This window comes from Chenopodium album, chromosome 20, assembly GCF_948465745.1.
Source record: "Chenopodium album chromosome 20, dcCheAlbu1.1, whole genome shotgun sequence".
Lineage (NCBI taxonomy): Eukaryota > Viridiplantae > Streptophyta > Magnoliopsida > Caryophyllales > Amaranthaceae > Chenopodium > Chenopodium album.
In genome coordinates this window covers 4,836,817-4,848,615 of record NC_137853.1, presented here as the reverse complement: position 1 = coordinate 4,848,615, position 11,799 = coordinate 4,836,817, and the positions used below count along the sequence as shown (strand labels likewise).

Sequence of the window (11,799 nt, the reverse complement as noted above, 5' to 3'; positions counted from 1 at the left end):
GTCGAGGCCAAACTTCTCTTCATCGTCCATGCCTTTCATGAAGTCGTAACTTAAGTACATTTGCAACTCCGAAACATCACTTTGTGTTCTCTTACTTGATGATGATTCCGTACCTGAAAACTTGGACATCATGTTAGCAGCTTGTGCAAATAAACCTTTGGCCCGTTTACTTACATTTTTGGATGTTTGAGAAGGGGCAAATCGAGACACGGTTCCATATTTACTTTCATAAACTCTATATAAAGAAAAAAACTCATCAGTCACCTTATTTTTAAAAGTTTCAACATCATCTTCAAAATTCATGTTACTATAATAAATATCAATTAATAAAAAGGTGCCATCATATTTTTGTCTAGGATCTAAAATAGAAGCAAAAATATAAATCATAGGAATATCGGTGTAATATTTACGCCATTTTTCCTCCATGGATGGAAGATATCCACGATAAACATGTTGTGATCGGTGTTCCGCAAAAAGTTGTGCAAGTAAACATGCATTGCTAAGAAAAGAATGAGAACAAGGATTATATACAGAAGAAAAACAATGTGTCATACCATATAGTAATTGTAAAAACTGCATATATTTTTCACAATTAACCCAATCATCTTCTAGTAAAGCACATTGTGAAAATTTCATATTATAAAAAAGTGTTAAATGAACCTTGTACTCGATTGCCCGACTCAACATTTCATAGGTGGAGTTCCACCTAGTTGGACAATCCGGTGCTATTTTTATGGTTTTTATCTGTTGTTGCCTGCAAAAACCTTTCCATTCTTGATATCTCATGTTAGAGCTATTAATAGACATAATAGCATTCCTTATTTTGTGATAAAATGGACCAATTGCTTGTGTTCCATCCTTCACACACAAGTTAAGAACATGACAAATGCATCTAACATGAAGTGCATCTCCATCTAATATAACATCGGTCAATTGGGATTTGACCAAATTCGCACTATATGTCATAGAAGTTGCATTATCGAAAGTCATAGACATGATTTTATCCCTAAGACTATATGCATCAATGGCTTCCATTAAATGATGTGAAATGTTAAGACCGGTATGAGGGTATTCAAGCATTTTGAAATGAATGATGCGTTTTTGTAACAACCACACATTATCTAACCAATGACAAGTAACACATAAATAGTGAAGTCCGTACCCACCATCCCATGCATCGGCGGTTAAAGAAACTCTACTAGGAAGATTAGCTAATTCATTTACTAATTTCAATTTGTACTCTAGATAAGTCTTCATGGCAGCAGATCGAACGGTTTTTCGGGAGATTTTTTTGTGTTTTGGTTGTAGTGCTCGGTTAATATAGTTGTTGAAGGCATCATTTTCGGCGAAAAGAAAAGGTTGTTCTGCATGTACAATCATTCTCCCAAGTTCATCCCTATCTCTCTCGTAATTGTAAATGAAGCCTTGTGGATGGAATTGAGAAATTTTGGGTTGGGTTGGATCACTAGATGGTCCACCACATTTTTTTGTATGTCTAGTAAGGTGTCCCGTCCCTCCCTTGGTATCGGCCGAGAAAATTTTACCACAAGTCCGACACTTGGCTTTTTGTCCATTTTTACTTAATTGATAATGTGCCCAAACTTCACTCTTTCTTTTGGTTTGAGCAAAATCCTCTTCGGTACACCACTCTAATATGTTAGGATTTTGGGTGTTGGGAAATTGGGTGGATGGTTCACTCGACCCGGAGGCTTGTGTTTGGCTACCTTGGGAAGGAGGAGGAAAAGGAAATTCATATTGTTGAAATTGGGTTTGTTGAAATTGGGTCCAAGGAGCCATATCATCCATTTGTTCTTGCCCCCCGTGTTTTGGGGATGAAAGAAAGGGGTGGAAGTGTTTGGAAAGGGCATGTTAGGGGAGGGAAAGGGCATATTAGGGGGGGCATAGACATTGAAGTGTTTGGGTTTGACGATTCCCTACGTTTTGACTTGGCTTTTCTAGAGGAGGAGGAAACGTTCGGGTTTGATGCCATGATTAATTAATAATAATAACAATAACAATAATAATAATAATACAACTAACAATAACAAAGTAACAATAACAATAATAATAACAATTAACAACAATAATAATAACAATAACAATAACAATAAGAATTAATTAGTAAGTAGTTTTTATATAAATTAAATTTTTAAAAATAATTATAATAATAGTAGATTACTTGGATCAATGAGATCCCAGGTAGGAGAGGTTAGGAGCGACGTTGTCCAGAGCCCAAATCCCGCCTTAGACAGATTTCAACAATCCAAATAACCCACAATTAAAATAGAAAGTAGTTTTTATATAATTAAGTAGTTCCAAGAATAATAATAATAATAATAATAATAATAATAATAATAATAATAATAATAATAATAATAATAATAACTAACAATAACAATAACAAATTAAAATAAAGTTGAGTTAGATCTTACAATGACACTTCAATGCTTTCCCAAATTTATAATTTCTCGAACTTATAATTTTCCGAATTTATAATTTCCCGAATGTAAATATAACAATTTTTTTTTTTTTAGTAGTAGACTAATAAAAGTAATAATAGTAAAAATGTAAAATTTATAAGAGAGTAGGAATTTTTTTTTTCTTTTCACAAAAGAGAGCAAGATTGTATGATTTGTAGGAATTTGAGAATTGAGAATTTAAGAGTAAGAAAATTAGAGAATAAGAGAGAAGAGATGAGTTGATGAATTGTGAAATTTTTGGAGGAAAATATGAGGTATTTATAGGGAATTTGGGTGGGAAATGGGGTGGAAAACTAGCCGTTTATAGCTGTTGGAAAACGGCCAAAAACGGCTAGTTTTCCAACGGTCATTTGGCACGGGCCGTGCCGGGCTCGTGCCGTGCTGTGCCGGGCCGTGCCTGGCCGTGCCACGTGCCGTGCCGGCGGGTCTTGCCAGCGTGCCGGCCCACGTGCCGGCCACCGTGCCGCCCGCCGTGCCACGTGTCGTGCCCGTGCCAAAATCCAGAAAATTGTTCACGGCATGGCCCACGGCCCACAGGTGGGCCGCCGTGCCGTGCCGTGCCGGAGTCGTGCCGGGCCCGTGCCGCCCGCGTGCCGGCACGGCCCGTGCCCATGTTTACTCCACACCCTATATAATTAAGGTTGTTCATTGGTTCAAGATCGGACTGGACTAGATCGGACCGAAGACCGAAAATTAAAATTTTAAGAACTGAAGACCAGACCAATTAAGTTTGGACTGAACCCGGACCGGACCGAAAGAATCGATCCAAAACCCAGACCAGACCGCTTTGGACCGATTTAAGTTTTTTTTTTTTAAGAATTCTAAATTTTAATTATTTTATGGAAAACTCAAAAAAAATAAAGAGAAAACTATATTTTATCGCCTTGATTTTGTATGTTTAGTACAAAAAAGCTCATAAAATTTGTTAAGCCCAGGAACAACCCACATGTGAGCATTCTCTTGTCCCACACTAAAACACTTAAGGGGAGTGTAGTGGTAATGGAATCCCACATTGAAAGAATTTAAGAGTTACCACCACAATATAAGGCTAAGGGGCTACTCTCTTCATTGCCATATGGTTTTGAGGTGGAACCTCCTTGGTCTTGTAAAATGGTGGACTTTCACGCATATTTTTAATCAAAAAATCGATCCGGTCCAAAACCCTACAAACCGAAGACTAGAAAATTGATTTCCAGACTCGAAGACCGGATTGAGGTGGTTCGGTCCATTTTTTCGGTCCGAATCGATTTATGAACACCCACCATCAATGAAGATTATTCAATGAAATATTCAATTATTCAAAGAGAACTATTTGGTTTTTTTTTTATTGAATAAGAGAATTAGGAAGAAGTATTGGACTTCGAACTCAAATTGAATTTGAAAATTAGATTATTTGAAGTATTCTTTTTTTTTTTTTTTTTTTTTTTTTTTTTTTGGTGAAAGAATTAGAAGTATTCTAAACTAACCATTGTACACATCACCCAAATTGAAACATTTGATCACATCTTTGAAATGAAGATAGACTCGATGAAATCAACTACACGAGGGTGTGAAGGCTTGACCATTTTTTTGAGCACTCATGAGCTATCCAAAAAAAAAACTTGGCTAAGAAAATTCAAGTAATTGTATTCCCTGTAAGGAGAAGAACGTTATTCTTGGTTTATATATGAAGTTTTGAGCTTAATACTCCCGCATATTCTTAGGTGCACACTCATGCACCTAGAAATAGGTGTACCAACAACACAATATGAACATTAACTTTTCAGAAAGTGAACATAGGTATAAAAAATATGAACATTAGCTTTTCAGAAAGTGAACATAGGCATAAAAATGTGTGATTGTCGATTTCTTATGTGGTGACTTTGTGATTAACTTCGATTGAATAGGTTATACTACCTCCGTTAACATTTAGTTGCAACTTTGGGGTATTATTTGAGAGACATAAATTATTCCAAAGTTGCAACTAAATGTTAACGGAGGTAGTATATGATTTTCTTAATTCTAACGAATTGAATTTTTTCTGATTTTCTGCATTTTTTTTTATTATTGAACATAAATCATGCAAAATATGAACATATATATAGGTTCCCTTAAATATGAACATTAGCTTTTTAGAAAGTGAACATAGGCATAAAAAATATGAACTTATGCATTTCAGAAAGTGAACATAACATTTTAAAATATGAACGTAAGCATTGGTTTTCTTAAAGTGAATATAAGCATTCAAAAGGTGAACATATACGCAAAAAAATATGAACACAAACATTTAAGAAAGACAACATATGCATAAACAAATTTAATTAATATTTCATGAACAACACTACATATTTACATTATGAACATTTGAAATTATATATGAACATATAAAATATTATTATGAATATAATGCATTTAATTATGAACATAAAAATTTAAAGATATAAAAAATAATATGATTATGAAATTTATGCATTATAAGTATTAAATGTTCATTTTTTTACGTGTTCATTTATTATTATTAAATGTTCATTTTTTTTTCATGTTCATATTTTTTTTACTAAATATTCATATTTGTTTCATAAATGTTCATTTTGTAGAGCGTAGTGTTGATTTTTTTTATGTTGTTGCACCTATCTAAGGTGCACAAGGGTGCACCTTAGACTAATTGTAATACTCCATATTTGAAGAACACTTTTGAGCTTTGGGCTAAAGGTGGGCATCCCCGTGCGCAATGTGCCACCATAATTTTGGTCAGCTTGGTTTGGAACATGTGAGCAACCATGACTCTGTGGTGTGCCTATCTTATACTGGGCCATTCCGAGATGAGAGTATGAGACCTAAAAACATCTCAACTCTCATGGTTCGTGACTATCAAATTGCCCAGTGACAAAAAAAAAGAATGAAATGTAGGGCTGTAGGCGATTTTGTTCTTGGTTGTTAACTTGAATGATGTACAAAGACAGTTCAAAGACTTGATAAGGCTGGCTCCCTACGAATCTTCTGAAGAAAGGTCATGCTCATTCATAATTGTATGGAAAAAAAGATCAAGAATTAGAACGTATCATAGATCTACCCGTAAGATACAAATTAGTTACGGTACTATATATGAAGCACAAAATATGTCAGCATTGTGACAACATTCATGGTCAAGTAATTCTACTATAGCTTGTGTACCATGAATTGGTCATCTCAATTGAATACTTAAGCCATATTAAGGCTTAAGCATGATATATTTCTAAACAGAACCGTTGGTCCAGATAAATCTGATTAACATCAAACATTTACAGTGCATTGCATGAACTGAAGTATGTCACCATTGGCTTAAATCAATATATGAAAACACAATATACAGCAATACAGCTTACAGCTAACAGCAAGCATAAAAGGAGTGAGTAGAAAACCAGGTCAAGGACAGCTTGTAAAAATTAGGTTAATGCACGCGACTTGAATCCATTGATTGACAATTCTCAATGGTGCTGATTGTAAGTAGAAAATGATCAAATTACATACACTTCTGACATATGAGGGCCAAAAGGAATAATCAGGAAGATAAATCAGAGCTGACCGAGTCATTACTTACTCTATCCAACCCCTCTACTAACCTTCTCTTAGAAGACTTTGTTCTGTAACACCATATCTCAAAAGCTTCAGTTAAGTCAGGATAGCCTAACTGCCCAGATTCCATCCAATCACCCAGTATATCGGCCTGGTCATTTGATGGCAATGCTACTATAACCGAAACGATAGCTCCTTGGATGCCCTGGCATAGGTCTTCATCCATCCTGTAAGGGAAGCCTGTTTCATCATTGCCCACAGAATCCAGAACAGGCTTCATTTTCTGAATATATGGAAGCCATGTCTTCAACAATTGCATCCTACATGCAGAAGGCAAAATCACAACGCCATAGCCCACTGCATCCAAAACCTTTGCAGTAATCTCGATGAGCTTAAACTTCAAACTCCACATGACAGATTCCAACTTTGGGTGTTCAGCCATGCTTAATATGCAGCTTGATAAATCAGCCCACTTTAAGACAAAATCTCCCATTAAGTTTATCTTTGGAAGCAAATTACATAACCATTCAAGACCACTTAGATTGTGCAATATATGATTTTCTATATTTTCAAAGGAAAGGTCAGAGTGTGAAAGGAGTGATGAAAATTCCTTTTGGAACAACATAAACATCTGAGAAAGACCCTTTCTTATCTCAGATCTTACTTCATCATCAGCCGTAACTAGTGGGGTATCTTCATCTTCCCCTAGCATATACTCTATCTGCTCTTGAGCAGAGATCCTAATTTCATCCCCAAATGGAGGGTAAGGGGGAGAGATGGACATGGCATATCGAACTGCAGCAAGAAATACATTTTTGGTAGAATTTGGATCTAGAGGCTTGAGCCGGGCCAAAATTGGCAAGGCTAAATCACCAAGTTTAGGCACAATTCTTAGTATCTCCTCCTCTTCCTTGTCTTCCCAAGGAACAGCTTCTAAGTAATCAACACAGGTCTTTGCAATTTCTTCACATTGTAGAGACACCGCTACCTGGAGAACACCAAGGGCTGAATTTACGCTTTTCCATGAGTCAACAAGTGAGCTGGCAGGAAGGTGAAGGTGGCTCAAGAGATGAACATAGTGATCATAGACAACAACTGAGCAATGAACTTCAATGCAAGAACCAAAGGTAGGGGACAAGAGCTGATCAGCAAAAAACTTGCTCTTTTCTTTCAGGATGGGAGGTTTAAAAAAGAATATTCTTTGGGTTCCTTGCTCGCTAGTTCTCAAGCAAACGGCTATGTCTTTAATATTATGATCATCTATGGGTTTACAGCTCTTTTCTACTGCAGCTTCATCCATATGTTGTGAGAAAAGTCAAAACGACTCATACTTGAGCAGCTGAAATGAAGTACGAGTGCCATTACATCAGAAAACCACATAAATAATGCAAATCAATGCCCAAAAGTAGCGTCAAATTTACAGCTATGATATTCAAGTCCAGTGCTATTTCGCTATACCAGAAATGGGTTCCAGGGTTTCATAAATGGAGATACATCAAAAGAAAAAAAGATATACTACGTGTTACGGAGTACATGTTTATCTTTCAAGTAATGTAAATTATGTAACCCAAAAATGTACTAGGGAGGAAATGCAAGCAATGCTCCATAAGTTATGAATCTTAAGATCATTATTAATCATTGGAACAATGAGAAACACAATTGACAATACAGATAACGCGATCAATCGATTATTAAACCTTTCAACAGCAATCATTACTTTAATCCCATATAAAAGTACACAATGGCAATAACATATCAGGTTTCTCCACCGTAATTGATTCATACTAACATAATAACTTTACCAATTAACATGAAATCAAGCACATACACAATATCAATCAATCAATTAACTATACAATTAATTCATAAGCATAGTAATCCAACAATTGAACTCATTACATCAACCTGATTGATTACTAAACAAGTTCAAAATTCAGAAAGTTTAATTAACAAAACAATCAAACAATCGAACGAATTGACAGGCAGAGTAAATAAATCGCGAATTCACCAAAATATGCACAAGTTTTTATTCAGCCAAACCCTAATTCCTAAACAACTCCAAAGTTCATTCCCAAATTTCACAAAAATTGCATTCATTTAACAAATTACAAAAGCTCTAAAAACAAATCTGGAAAAAAGGATGATAAAATGGAAGAGAGAGGAAAGTACTAACGTAGAAATGGCGCGGCGATTTTGCGGTTTAGCTGGTGGCTGTTGCGGTAGAGCGGTCTTTACTGTACTCGAGAGAGAAAGAGTATGTGTAAAGACGGGAGGGAGAGTTGTGACTGAGGCTTGACACTCCAGTTGAACTGAACTAAACAAAACTGAATTACGGAGTACTCGAATTAAATTTGTGTGACTGTATTTCCCATTTTATTATTTTTTTCGTAAGGAGAAGGGTGCTACTGGATTGGAAGTATTTGGAACCTCTCACAGGTCCTCTCGGCCTGAATTAGTGGGCTAGAGACTTTGGAAGTGGTGGGGAAGGGTAAGGGAATCCCCATCTCCAAATTGTCTCTAATGAGGGTGAGATGCAAACTTGATTAGTAGACCAAGCTATGCTTGGTTTACTATTTTTTACTAGCAATAGTAGTGTCTTATGCTATGCATAAGCGAATAATATTACTGATTGAACATATACATGTACAATTCGTAATAACTTTTACCTCTTTCAGTTGTTAGTAAAAAAAATATCAAGGAACACAGAACTCATTTTTGTAGCCAAATTATTATAGAGTTATTGCATATTTGTAGGGGATTTTTGTATTTTTCAATGAAGACTTTTGTTTTAATCAATTTATTGGCCGGTACAGGTTATTAGAGATTACTCCGTATAGTTCAATCCAGTGATCCACTTTTAGGTTGTTACAGTACTAGCCATTTAGCCAACATTTCCAGTTTACGAGTACCTGCTGGCTACAAAGCTAGTCAAGCATGATTGACTGATTGTTATCAAAGTTAACGAGGTCCAAACATTGTTGGTCTTCAAACATTTGATAAACATATTAGTATTCCCAAGTCTTCTTTAATCATTATCTAATGTTATAGCCTCATCAAATTAAATTATGATGTTTGATAGGCAATAAGAAATCTAGCTGATAAAAAAGATTTTCAAAATTAGTGTCCAATAGTAAAAAGCCTTCTTCTTTTTTCCAACCCACAACTAGCAACAGAAAGCATCTTCCTTCCGATAGGCTATTATTTCTTGATCCCATTTTTTAACCATCTTGAATTGAACATACGCTACTAATTAGATCGAACCATAATCTTGCAAAAAATTAATATAACAACTAATTTGAGACATAGTCTCAAGAATATAAGGATTGCGTAAACGTAGTACCAGTATCAAATTGTCATTATAATCCATACAATATTTATCGAGTGTGTGTTTTTGTTTTACCTTTTCCTTTTACTATTCCTATTTAGTGTTTTTACCCCCTATATCTCATATCTTTCTCAAGAATTAAAATATTCCCCCAATAAATTGGTTATTTGTACTAGTACAAAAAAATGGAAGATGGGTCAAAAATAAATGGACCGGGCTGTAATGTAAGTAAAGCTAGCTTAGACATTCTCTGGCATTGACAGGTCTGCTAAATGTGAAGGATGAAAAATTAAGTGTCGGGCTGTCTTTGGGCTTTGAGTGGGTGGGGTCCACCTCGTTTGGACCCATAACATTCCTTTGGAATTTGGGACACTACAGTGACCCCTTCTATCATTGGATCATTAGCGCCTCTTATTTTGTTGACCTAATTATACCAATCCATTATTAATCTCAATTAATTACTCCTTTTTTCTATGAGTTTTTTTTTTATGCAGTATAAAGAAAGCCGAAAGAAAAAGTGACGTAGATGAGATTTAATCTCAGATCTTCAATACCATCCCTTAAAAGTTTAACGGACTAAATTAGTTGATCATCCACTTTTTTTTAAATGTTATATTTGAAATCGATCGACCTTGGCTTCTCACTTTAGTAGGGATCAAACAAATTGGAACTACATCTTGGTTCAACATTTTATCCATAGATATCACTTAAATCGTGACTTACGAAGTAAAATACATTAGGTTGTAGCCTTAAATGTTATATTTGAAATCGATCGACCTTGGCTTCTCACCTTAGTAGGGATCAAACAAATTGGAACTACATCTTGGTTCAACATTTTATCCATAGATATCACTTAGGGCCTGTTCTCTTACGTTGAAATTCAGTTCAGTTCGATTCAGTTCAGTTCAGCTGAGTTCAGTTCAGTTCAGTTCAGCTCACCTCAGCTCAGCTCAGTTCAGCTCCTAATTTCCTTCTCTTATAAAATATTCAATTCAGTTCAGCTGAGTTCAGTCAATGAGAACAGACCCTTAAATCGTGACTTACGAAGTAAAATACATTAGGTTGTAGCCTTAGCTTGTAGGCTAACATGCGAGAAATGGTTTCAAATCTCTATGAAGTAGGCAGCAAGTCTTTGTACATACTAGTAGAATTAGATATTCAAATTGATTAAATACTTTGAACTATTCAGTTAATCATTTTGTTATCTTCCTAATCATAAAAAGCCATTTAACGACTTTTGTTTATCGTTGCATGTTATCGAATTGTTTGTGTCGATTTTTTTTAGTAAAATTACCTATTATTTTGTAAAACCTTAAAATTGGAGGAAAATAAATTTGGCCTTTGTATCCTATTATTGCCAACTTTAACTTGTTTTCAACTTAATTTTTCTACACAATGTTAGTTGGTGGTAGACTGGTAGGAGAATGAAGATGCTTAGTTTGTTTTTTAGCTTAAAGTAATTTATTTCATTTTTTCCTACTAAACTTAACTTATTTTTGCTAAAATATATTTTATTAAGTTTTGGAGCATAGAGGCGTGATTACAAATATGTATCAAATTGGTACTAAGTTCAAAATTTATACAAAATGATTACAACCTGTAATGGATGTTAAGTGTTGTAATTGTATCATATTTATTTTTAAACAATTGTAATAATTTTATATTTTAGCCTTACTCAGTAGTACTCGTAGCTTTTATCCAAGATTTCATAATCATAGTTTTTTCCCCTTAATTAAAGATTTAATTTTGTTTTTTGTCAACATTGGCCCAAACGATGTTAGTGGTGGCAACTGGCAAGGGGGTAAAGGATGGTTTTCTGATCAAAAAGGAATGACGTAAAGTGGACACTTGTTAATAAGTTTTCTTTAATTTTTTTATAAGTTGTTTATTTTATTTTTATTTGGTTCGAATTTCTGACTTACTGTAGAAGTTAGAAATAGTATAAATGTATAATTATTTTTAACAAATTACTAATCCTTTGGATTTCTTTAGCTAATCTGATCATTATTATTATTGTTGATTGAGTGACCAAGTATGGAGTAGTAAACTAGGTTAAGCTGCATGTTTATTTGATCATTGATCTAGGATTAGAAGGGATTTTAAGAAACAAGGATGGTTGATTGATGATGTAACTCTCTATATCCAATGGTCCAAAACCTAAAATTGGCCGGCCACACTGTGTGACCAATCATTATTGTATTAGGGGGTACTTCAATTCGTTAGTGTAATAGGGGTTACTTGATCAGTGTTTTAGGGGTTACTTCGTTATTGTATTAATGGTTACTTGATCAGTATTATAGGGGTTACTCGGTCAATATTATAGGGTTACTTTGTTTTTTTATAAGTAGTCACACAGTATGGCTAAACCCCCCCCCCCCCAAAAAAAAAAAAAATACATTCCTTTACTATAAATAATAACAAAAAGAAAAATATAAAAAATACAGCACATACATTGTACTC

General features: G+C 34.7%; 1 pseudogene across 1 annotated transcript; it reads right to left on the bottom strand.

Annotated features, from left to right (window-relative positions):
• Positions 1-5,750: 5,750 nt before the first annotated feature.
• Positions 5,751-8,304, bottom strand: LOC145598651 (BTB/POZ domain-containing protein At3g05675 pseudogene; annotated as a pseudogene). The gene is made up of 2 exons (XR_014103593.1): positions 8,188-8,304; positions 5,751-7,353 (listed from the first exon to the last, which is right to left on the bottom strand). The product of XR_014103593.1 is annotated as a BTB/POZ domain-containing protein At3g05675 pseudogene (transcript).
• Between the last annotated feature and the right edge of the window lie 3,495 nt (positions 8,305-11,799).